We start from the raw sequence: 11525 nt of genomic DNA on the forward strand, positions 1-11525 counted from the left end.
TCACTGTAATCTGAATTGTCCAGTCATGGGGGAAGCCCTGGGTAGCTCAGTGGTTTAGCGCCTGCCTTCGGCCCAGGGGCGTGATCCTGGAGTCCCGGGATTGAGTCCCACATCGGGCTCCCTGCATGGAACCTGCTTCTCCCTCTGCCTGTGTCTCTGCCTCTCTCTCTCTCTCTCTCTGTCTCTCATGAAAAAATAAATAAAATATTTTTTTAAAAATGAATTGTCCCATGTAGTAGTGTGAAGTCTGAAGTTCATCAAAAGGTTGTTGAGCTCTTCAGAGAAAGGTCTTTGCCTTTCTGCATTTTCCCTGTGTTTTGTTTTCTGTTTTGTTCACTTCTCTTTTACCTTTATTTCCTTTTTTCTACTTACTTTGGGTTTACTCTGCTGTTCTTTATTTAGTTCCCCCCCCCAACATTTTATTATAAAAATTTTCATGCCAAACAAGTGAAAGAATTATAGTTTGAACACCCATAGAATTCCCCCTAGATGCTACAATGTACATTTTGCTGTATTTGCTTTTTCTTCTGTTTGTCTGTGTACTACTAATTCCTCTGTCCTTCAATCAGTCCCTTTTCTTTTTGTGATGAGTTTCATTGTAAGTTTCGGAGATCAGTACACTTCACCCCGAAATACTTCCACAGGCCTATCATTAACTAGAGGTCACTACTTGTTAATATTGTTTGTCCTTAATGCTTAATAGGGATTTTAATTAAAGGAAATTAATAAGTAGCATCATATGGTATTTGGTTGTATGTGATAATGTTTTAACATAATCCCTATGTGTATTTCTCACATATTTTCGTTTTAGATTTATGGTGATGTGACTCTTGTTTTTTTAAGTGAGCTTTATTGAGGTATAACTTCTATACTCTGAAGTTTACCTTTTGCGTGTACGGTTCTATTGATTTGGCCAATAGATAGTCACGTTACCAAGGACACTGTGATCATGACCTGAGTCAAAGGCAGATGCTTAATGGACTCAGCCACCCAGGTGCCCCTCAATGTTCTTTTGTGTGTGTATGTGCATATTCAGTTATTCCAGCAGCATTTTTGAAAAGACTGTATTTCCTCTATCAGTTTACCTGGGCCCCTTGTGGAAAACAGTTGAGCGATAGGTCTACACGCCTATACCACACTTCTTAATTACTAGAGCCTTACATTAAATGTTCAGATGAAGTGGTATGAATCTTCTAACTTTGTTCTTCCTTTTCATAATGTTTTGGCTATTCTGGGTCCTTGATATCTTCATGTAAATTTTAGCATCAGCTTGTCAGTTTCTACATAATAGCCTGCGGGGATTTTCTTTGGGATTGCACTGAATCTGTGGATCATTGAAATACTAACAATATTGAGTCTTCCAATTCATGAACATGATATCTCTCTCAATTTATTTTGGTCTTTTAAAATCTCTCTCAGGAATATTGTAGTTTTGAATGCATGAGTCTTGCATAGGAAATGCAGTTGCAATTTAAATATTCTATTTTCAACATACTTTTAAAAATATTTTATTTATTTGTTAGAGAGAGAGAGAGAGCAAGAGAGAAAGAGTGGGGGGAGTGGCAGACAGAAGGAAAGGGAGAAGAACTCCCTGCCCAGCAGGGAGCCCAATAGTCCAGGATCGTGACCTGAGCCCAAGTCAGACCTGAGCCAAAGTCAGCTGCTTAACCAACTGAGCCACCCAAATGCCCCTCAACATATTTACTTTTATTTTTATTTTTTTTAACATATTTATTTATTTATTTATTTATTTTTTTAACATATTTATTTTTTGACAATATCTCCTTAATCTATTTTTTTTTAGTTTAATAGTTGCTCTAGGGATTAAGATCTGGTGTGTAAGTTTACCTTTTACATTTTACTTAGACTTACATTTTATTTTTTGTTTTAATAATTTTTAATTTTGATATAGTTTCAAATTTATAGAAAATTTCAAGATTAATACCAGAAGCTTCTATAGACTCTGCCCAGATTCACCAGTTGGTTGCATTTCACCCCGTTTGGTTTGTCATGTTCTGTGTCTACATCTATTTATTATCTATATGCATATACTTATATTTAAATCCATTTTTCTGAACCATTTAAGACTGGAGGTGCAATGTTCCTTCACCTATTAACACATCACCATATATTTTCTAAAAACCAGGATTCTCTTGTATAACCGACTGCTGTTATCACAATTGGGAACTTTCACGTTGATATGGTTCTCATATCTAATACACTGTGTTCAAATGTCACCAGCTGTTCCAGGGATGTCCCACTGGGGGGCCTTTGCAACACAGGTTGCCATGGCAACAGTTCTTTTTTTTTTAATAGTCAAAACTACAAATTTATTTTTTTAATAATAAATTTATTTTTTATTGGTGTTCAATTTGCCAACATATAGAATAACACCCAGTGCTCATCCCAAGTGCCCCCCTCAGTGCCCGTCGCCCATTCACCCCCACCCCCCGCCCTCCTCCCCTTCCACCACCCCTAGTTCGTTTCCCAGAGTTAGGAGTCTATGTTCTGTCTCCCTTTCTGATATTTCCTACCCATTTCTTCTCCCTTCCCTTCTATTCCCTTTCACTATTATTTATATTCCCCAAATGAATGAGAACATATAATGTTTGTCCTTCTCCGATTGACTCATTTCACTCAGCATAATATCCTCCAGTTCCATCCACGTTGAAGCAAATGGTGGGTATTTGTCGTTTCTAATGGCTGAGTAATATTCCATTGTATACCTAAACCACATCTTCTTTATTCATTCATCTTTTGATGGACACCGAGGCTCCTTCCATAGTTTGGCTATTGTGGACATTACTGCTATAAACATCGGGGTGCAGGTGTCCTGGCGTTTCATTGCATCTGTATCTTTGGGGTAAATCCCCAACAGTGCAATTGCTGGGCAGCCCAGTCAGCGTGCAACAGCTCAGAGGAGCCTGCCTGGGTTATACCTCCTGGGGAGCTGCCCTGGGGGAGAAGGGCCTAGGCGGGGCAGGAGGGTTGTCCCCATCATGCTTGGAGATGGTCCTTGCCTCAGGTTCAGAGTTAATGGAGCCTTAGGGAACCACACAGAGTGAAGTTCCTCCTGGGTACTTAGACTTATATTTTAACATTTGAAACATTATGTAGAAACTTTAATACAGGTCTCTTTACCTTATCTCCTTTATGTTATAGTTTTCAAATGCATTATATCTATATACATTTTAACCCCCTAGACAGTGTTACAATTGTTGCTTTCAACTATCATATATACCAAAGAATTCAAAAGGAAAAAATAATCTGTTATACTTGCCAAGATATTTTACCATTTCTGCTGCTTGTTATTTATTCCTGAAGTTCTGTGCTTCCCTCTGATATTATTTCCCTTCACTCTGAAGATCCTTTATCATTTCTCTTAGAACAAATCTACTGGTGGCAATGTCTTTTGTTTTCCTTGTATGAATGTTTAAATTTCATCTTCATTGTTGAAGGATATTTTTGCTGGATATAGAATTCTGGGTTGATATTTCTTTACCTTTAGTATTTTTAAGGTGTTCTAATATTGTGGTGCCTGGGTGGCTTAGTCAGTTAAGTATCCAACTCTTGATTTTGACTCAAGTCGTGATTTCGGAGTTGTGAGATAGAGCCCTATATGGGGCTCCCCTCTGGGCATGGATCCTGCTTAAGATTCTCCCTCTCCTTCTCCCACTGCCCTTCCCCCCTCCCTCTAAAAAAAAATTCTGAAAGCAAAAAGAAAGGCCATTATCTTCTCGCCTGTGTTGTTTCTGATAAGAACTTCACAGACATTTGAATCATTGTTTCCTCATAGGCAGTGTGCTTTTGTTCAAGATTTTTTTTCAACTTTGCTTTCCAGCAATTTGATTGTAATAATTCTGGGGGTTTCTTTGAGTTTGTTGTTTCTGGTGTGCTAAGTTTCTTGAATGTGCAAATTTATGTCTTTCTCTAAATTTGGAAATTAAAAAATATTTTAATATTTAAGTATTTAAAGATTTGAGAGAGAGAGCTTGATAGAGAGCATGAGTATAGGGAGGAGCAGAGTCAGAGGGAGAAGCAGACTCCGTTGTTGAGCAGGTAGCTCAATGTGGGACTTGATCCTAGGACTCTGGGATCATGACCTGAGCAGAAGGCCAATGTTTAACAGAGCCACCCAGGTGCCCCCATATTGGGACATTTTTTTGGCCATTATTTCCTCAGATCTTTTTTTTTTTCTGCAGTGGTCTCTTCCTTTGAGGGTTCTAATGACATGAATGTTGGGCCTTTTGATATTGTCTCACAGGTATCTGATACTCTTTTTCCTTTCTTTTATTTTTCCCAGTCGTTTTTCTCTCTATTCTGCAGATTGGCAGGTCAGATCATCTTTGTCAGTTTAACTCCAAGTTCATTGACTCTTGCCTCTGTCATTGCCATTCTAAGTCCCTCCCATGAGTTGTTTTTTAAATTTCAGATAATTGTGTTTTTTAGTTCTAAATTTCAATTTCTTTTTTACAGTTTCTATCCCTCTTCAGAACTTCTATTTATCCATTTATTTCAGGTATATTTACCTTTATCTCATAGAGCTTAGTTTTAGTAGTCGCTTAAATGTCTGATAATTCTAGTACCTGAGTGATCTCAGGACTGGCATCAGTTGATTGTCTTTTCCCTTACAAATTGGTCACCTTTTGCTGGTTGATTGTTATATTGAATAATTTTGGATTCTATCCTAGCTATTGGAGATTGTTTTGTTGTTTTTAATCTTTTTTTTAATCACATAATAGGCCTGGTTAGATTCAGACCACCTATTTTGTCTCACCTTCTATGGGCATTAATTTCATCTAGTTCAGATTTGAGCCGTTGCCATGCTTCTTTGAATATTTCCTGTGTATGCACCATTCAGGGGCTAGTTTGAGACTTGAGTGGTGATTTAAGTCTTTGTGCAATTATCAAAGACTTTGCTGTTCTGCTTTGGGTCTGTCTCATGCATTTGTTACTCTGACTTGAGCTGTGATTTAGATCTTAGTTTAGTTCACTTCTTAAAGCTTTGGTGTGAGGCTTTTCTTGCCTTTGCATCCATAGCCCTTGGACGAGCTCAGGACTTGTGGAGGTTTCTGTGCCATGGGGACAAAGTTTTGCAATAGGATAAGGGAGAACAAAAGGGAGACTCACTCTATGAGCTGCTTCTCTACCTTTTAACTCTCCTTCAGAGCCTGTCTGCTTTTATTCTCAGAACCTTCAAGTAGTTGCTTTACATATTTTTTCCAGAGCTTTTTCCTTGCAAGAGTCAGTAAGAGAGGCTGTTGTAGATCTCCATTGTGGCCAGTAATGGAAACCTTGATTTTATTCATTCTCACTTTTTTCTTTGTAATTTCTGTCCTGCTAGTTTGAATTGAATTTTTTCCTTTTCTGGTTTCATAAAGTAAAAGCTTAGATCATTACTTTGACAGCTTTTCTAATGTAGACATTGGGAGAGCTATAACTGTCTCTGAGTACTGATTTAGCTGTTTTCACCCCCTTTGTTGTGGTGTAATTGACATATAAGAAATTGCACATCCTTATGTGCACGATCTGGTAAGTTTTGACGTGCACATCCATGAATCTATCACCACAATCAAGATAACAAAGTCATAGAATATGTTGGGAAGGATTTCCTCCCCCTTCAGTTCTATGGAAGAATTTGTATAGACATTGGTATTACTTTTTCCTTAAGTGTTTAGTAGAATTCTCCAGTGAAGTTGCCTGGGCCTAGAGTTTTCTTTATGGAAGGTCTTTATACTACAATTTCAATATATTTAATAGATATTGGTTTATTCATATTATTTATTCTTTTTTTAAAGATTTTATTTATTTATTCATGAGAGACACAGAGAGAGAGAGAGGCACAGACACAGGCAGAGGGAGAAGCAGGACCCATGCAGGGAGCCTGACGTGGGACTCGATCCCGGGTCTCCAGGATCACACCCTGGGCTGAAGGCAGCACTAAACCGCTGAGCCACCCAGGCTGCCCCATATTATTTATTCTTTTTTTTTAAAGATGTATTTATTTATTTATGATAGACACACACAGAGACAGAGAGAGGCGCAGAGATACAGGCAGAGGGAGAAGCAGGCTCCACGCCGGGAGCCTGACGCAGGATCCATGCTGGGAGCCCGACGTGGGACTTGATCCCGGGACTCCAGGATCGTGCCCTGGGCCAAAGGCAGGCGCCAAACCGCTGAGCCACCCAGGGATCCCCCATATTATTTATTCTTGAATGAGCTTTGGTAATTTGTGTCTTTCAAGGAGTTCATCTGTTTTATCTAGGTTGTCAAACTTGCATAAAGGTGTTCTTAATATTCTTTCATTATCTTTTTAATTTCTGAGGGTCACTGGGTAGCCTCACTCTAATTGTATTCTTTTTTTAAGATTTTATTTATTTATTCATGAGAGACACACAGAGAGAGGCAGAGACAGACAGAGGGAGAAGCAGGCTCCCTGCAGGGAACCTGATGCAGGAGTCAATCCCAGGACCCCAGGATCACGCCCTGAGCTGAAGGCAGATGCTCAACCACTGAGCCACCCAGGTGTCCCACCTCACTTTGTTTTAAAAGTTCAGTCACGTGTAGTAGTGAAAACTATGAACTTCACTGAAAGGGAAATCTCTTCTCCAATGAATGCCTGCTTCACTGCTTCAGGCTGGGCATTTTTAGTAGCAAAAGAAGCATGTTCCACTTTTTCTTTCTTTACTCTCCTCATCAGCACTTCCTTCTTCCCCTTATCCCCTACTTGACAACTAGGCCATCTCTTGCTCCCTGGCTGAAGCAAGTGAGGAAGGAAAAAAATACAAAGGATAAAAATAGTTTGTCCGAACTGATCAAGATGTAATCTGATACTGGTACCCTTGGCACATGGTAAATTCTGAAGACTGATGCTTCTTCCTATCCTTGGCACTTTGATGGTTTCCCTGGAGATGCCTTGGCTAGGGCCGTGATCGCAGTTTTCTCATCATAGGCGGTGCTTCTATTTCAACAAGGCATTTGGCATATCTCCTTCCTGTTTAGCAAACCTCCAGCTCCATGGCACACCCTCAGTCTCTCTTTGCTGAGGTCATCTGGATGCTGGCAGGAAGCCCTCTTTCCAAAGTAGCACAGTCCTGTTCACATCCAGAGGGGCCACATCTGGCTTAGAGAGAGAGAGAGAGAGAGAATGTGTGTGCTTGTATGTGTGTCCCTGTGTGTCCGTGTGTCCATGTCCGTGCACCTTGACCTCTACACCCCCTATGCAACCTCTTTACTACCACAGACTGCCTCCACCCACCTGGCACCTATAGTTTTTCTAGGTGCAAATTAGGTGCCAAGCTCTAATGTGTTTACCCAAACTCTAGCAGACATGTATCAAGCAAGTTGTCTCCTTGAAGTCCTTACTAGGTTAGGGGTCAGGTGGACACACTCCACCCACTCATGTTGTTGAAGAGAGAAAATGCTGCCACTTTCCTACAGCCCTCCCAGAAGCAGTCTTCGTCTTTGGCTTCTTCAACCTTAACCTCTGACTTTTCAGGTATATGTTAGTGCTGAGGGACACTGAGTGGTTGTAACCTGCTCCTTTTAAGTCCTGCAAGGGTCTCTGGACTGGAGAAGCACTTGGTAGGATTTTATTATCAGGCTTTGAAACAGAAAGAGTGTACTTTTTTTTCTTTTTTGGTCTTGTGATGAGAACTTTTAAGATTTACTCTCTTAGCTGCTTTCTAATATATATTACTATTATTATTACTATTATTATTATTATTTTAAAGATTTTATTTATTCATGAGAGACACAGAGAGAGAGGCAGAGACATAGGCAGAGGGAGAAGCAGGCTCCCTGCAGGGAGTCCAATGTGGGACATGATCCCAGAATCCTGGAATCAGGACCTGAGCCAAAGACAGATGCTCAACCACTGAGCCACCCAGCTTCCCCTATAATACAGTATTATTATTAAGTATAGTCACCTTGCTTTATGTGGATTTTTTAATGGTAAAATAGATATTTTATTTTTATGAAATATGAAATAATTATGGCATTTGTGTTACAAACAACATGCTTCTCAAATATAACGATGTAAAGGGAGAAACAAAGCCACAAATGGTCCAAGCTTACCATACCACTCTCAGAAATGATTATGCATAGCCTAACATTATACAGTATTACAGTATAATATTATAATACAACTAGGGTTCAGAAATATTTACATCTGACAAAAAAATAGAATTTACTTTCTTTTTAAAGTCTTATGGAACAATTACAAAAATCTCTTTGGCTACAAAGAAAATCTCTAAAATTTCTAAGTAGAGTTTCAGTGCTTTACATTTTCTGGGCATAATATAACTCTAGTTTAATGGGAAAAAGAGAAAGTAGTAAAATAAACCTACCTAATTTGCAATAAACATTCTTCCTGGGCAGCCTGGGTGGCTCAGTGGTTTAGCACTGCCTTCAGCCCAGGGCATGATCCTGGAGACCCGGGATTGAGTTCCACATCGGGCTCCCTGTGTGGAGCCTGCTTCTCTCTCTGCCTGTGTCTCTGCCTCTCTCTCAATCTCTGTCTCTCATGAATAAATAAAATCTTTAAAAAAGACTCTTCCTTTTTAAATTTAAATTCAGTTAGCCAACATATAGTACATCATTAGTTTCAGATGTAGTGTTCATTGATTCATCAATTGCATATAACACCCAGTGCTCATTGCATCATGTGCCCTCCTTAATGCCTATCACTCAGTGACCCCATCCCCCTACCCACCTCCCCTTCAGCTTTACATGAGTTTTAATATCATGTTAAACCAATTCCCCAAGAATATGGGTTGCAGTTGGGTGGGCAGATAGAACTTCCTGAAATACACACACACACACACACACACACACACACACACACACACACAATGGAATATCACCCAGCCATCAAAAAGAATGAAATCTTGCCATTTGGAACAGTATGGATGGAACTAGAGGGTATTATGCTATGTGAAACGAGTCAGAGAAAGACAAATACCATACAATCTTACCCGTATGTGGAATTTAAGAAACAAAACAGATGAACGTAGGAGAAGGGGAAGAAGAGAGGGAGGCAAACCATAAGAGACTCTGTACTAGAGAACAAACTGAAGGCCGTTGGAGGGGAGGGGGACGGATATGCTAAACAGCGATGGGGATTAAGGAGGGCACTTGTGATGAGCACACTGGGTGCATATGTAAATGATGGATCACTAAATTCTACTCCTGAAATCAATACTATACTACATGTTTACTAAGTAGAACTTAAAACTTAAAAAAAAAAGTGGATGCCTAGATGGCTCAGTTGGTTAAATATCTTCCTTTGGCTCTAGTCATGATCCCAGCATCCTGGGTTTGGGCTCCACATCAGGCTCCCTGCTTAACAGGGAGCCTGCTTCTCCCTCTCCCTCTGTGTGCTCTCTTTCTCTCTCTCTTTTATTTGAAAGAGAGAGCTCAAATAAATAAATAAAACCTTAAAAAAACAATAGAGGTGGATGCTATGAAAGCATAGAGGGGAGGAAATAATAACCTTGCCCAAATCTTTTCACAAACTCCCCCGCTGAAAAACAGTATGTGTCTCTCCATTTTGTTCTAATTGTCTTTGGAAAACAAAGCTGATTTTTAAAAATACAATTTAATATGGTTCCCCTTTAACGGGGTTAATATATATTTATTGTGTATTACTATGTTAGTATTTCTTCTTTCTTGTATTTTCTATATATCCTGCTTCTTCTTTACCTCTTTTTTTTTTAAAGACTTTATTTATTTTAGAGAGCAAGAGAGTGAGTGGAGAGGTAAGAGCAGAGGGAAAGGGAGAGAATCCCAAGCAGACTCTGTGCTGAGCATGGAACCTAATGTGTGGAGCTCAACACAACCTGAGCCAAAATCAAGAGTTGGATGCCCAACCGACTGAGCCACCTAGGTGCCCCTCTTTACCTCTTTTCTCTTGCCTTTACTGCATTTTTTTACCCCCACCTCCATTTTTTCCCTTTGGTTACTTTCCTCCTGAAAAATTTAAGTACCAAGCATTATTCTCAGCCAGACATTGTATGTGGCCAATTCCCTGCCTTTTCTTGTCCACAAACATCTTTATTTTTGTCATCTTTTCCTTGTGATCATCTATCTGGGGATAGAATTCTAAGATGACACCAAGCTTCTCTCCGGACTTTTAAGTACATTGTTTAATCTTTTAGTTTCTTTTATTGCTGATGAAGTCTGATATTGAGCTCATTGTTTCTTTATAGCAATTCTAAAAATTTCTCCGTGGCAGCTTCCCATATGTACTTTCTGAATTGAAAGTCCTGTGGTTCCACTAAACTGTGTCCAGGTTCAGTTTTGCTCTTACTTACCACACTCAGGACTCCGGACATTCAGTGGTAGGATGTGTACCTTTCTTCCATCCAGAAAACTATCGGTCATTGTCTCTTCAAATATTGCCTAGCTCAGAGGTTACCAAGACCACTACCATATTTAGAGATTTTTGAGGACTCATGGGACTGGGCAGATAGTTGCATCTATAGCTACAATTTCTTACAGCAATGTAGTAAGGAGATTCCACTAGATCCAAAGGGAAAAGACACTAGCAGAGGCTGGATGAATCCACAAATAGGATTCCTTATGCTTGCTCTCTCCCTCCCAGGAGATCTAGGGTCATCCAGGGCACTCTTCTCCCAGCAGAGAAGCTGCAACAACATATGTGCCCAGGGAAGCCCATTAGAAACTCCACACTGCCAGTTGCTCTGCCTAGCATGTATACCCAAAATTTCAGACTCACAGAAGGAAAGGAGATGTGCAGCATAAATCACATTGTTTGTATTTTTTTTTAATCAGATTGTTTGTATAAGCAGCCTCATCAGTTAGGGAATGGTGGAGACGTTCTTGATCTCCCAAGTTCCCAGATGTCAGCCAGGGCCCAGCCTTGCAAGCTAGCCTTTCTCAGTATGGCAGTCTCAGGACTGTCCTGTTAACCCTTTTCTTGGCATGTCCCGTCCCTTTTTCTCCAACCTTTCTGTTTGGATTTTCTATTAATCCCATGTTGGAACTTAACATTTTTCTATTTATCTTGCCATATTCCCATTTTGTTAGCTCTTTATGCCACATTTTGGGTGATTTCCTAAGATCTCTCATCCGATTCATTAAATCTGTCTTTATCTGTGACTAATCTGTTCAACCTCTCTATTTAGAGTTTTAATAATGCCTATATTTTCTTTTATGCTTCTTTTCTCGTGTTCTCCCTCTTATCCCATAATATAGCTCTTAAACCCTGTTTCATTGAATATTTGAAATATACTTTTTAAAAAAGATTTTATTTATTTATTCATGAGAGACAAAGAGAGAGAGAGGCAGAGACACAGGCAGAGGGAGAAGCAGGCTCCATGCAGGGAGCCTGACATGGGACTCCATCCTGGGTCTCTAGGATCACGGCCCGGGCCAAAGGCAGCACTAAACTGCTGGGCCACCAGGGCTGCCTGAAATATACTTATTTTAAAGTCCAGATTATTCTGTTAGCTACAGTTCTAGGAATGGGAGTATCTTTGGTGTATCTGCTGATTATCTCTGAA

This window comes from Vulpes lagopus, chromosome X, assembly GCF_018345385.1.
Source record: "Vulpes lagopus strain Blue_001 chromosome X, ASM1834538v1, whole genome shotgun sequence".
NCBI classification, from domain to species: Eukaryota; Metazoa; Chordata; class Mammalia; order Carnivora; family Canidae; genus Vulpes; species Vulpes lagopus.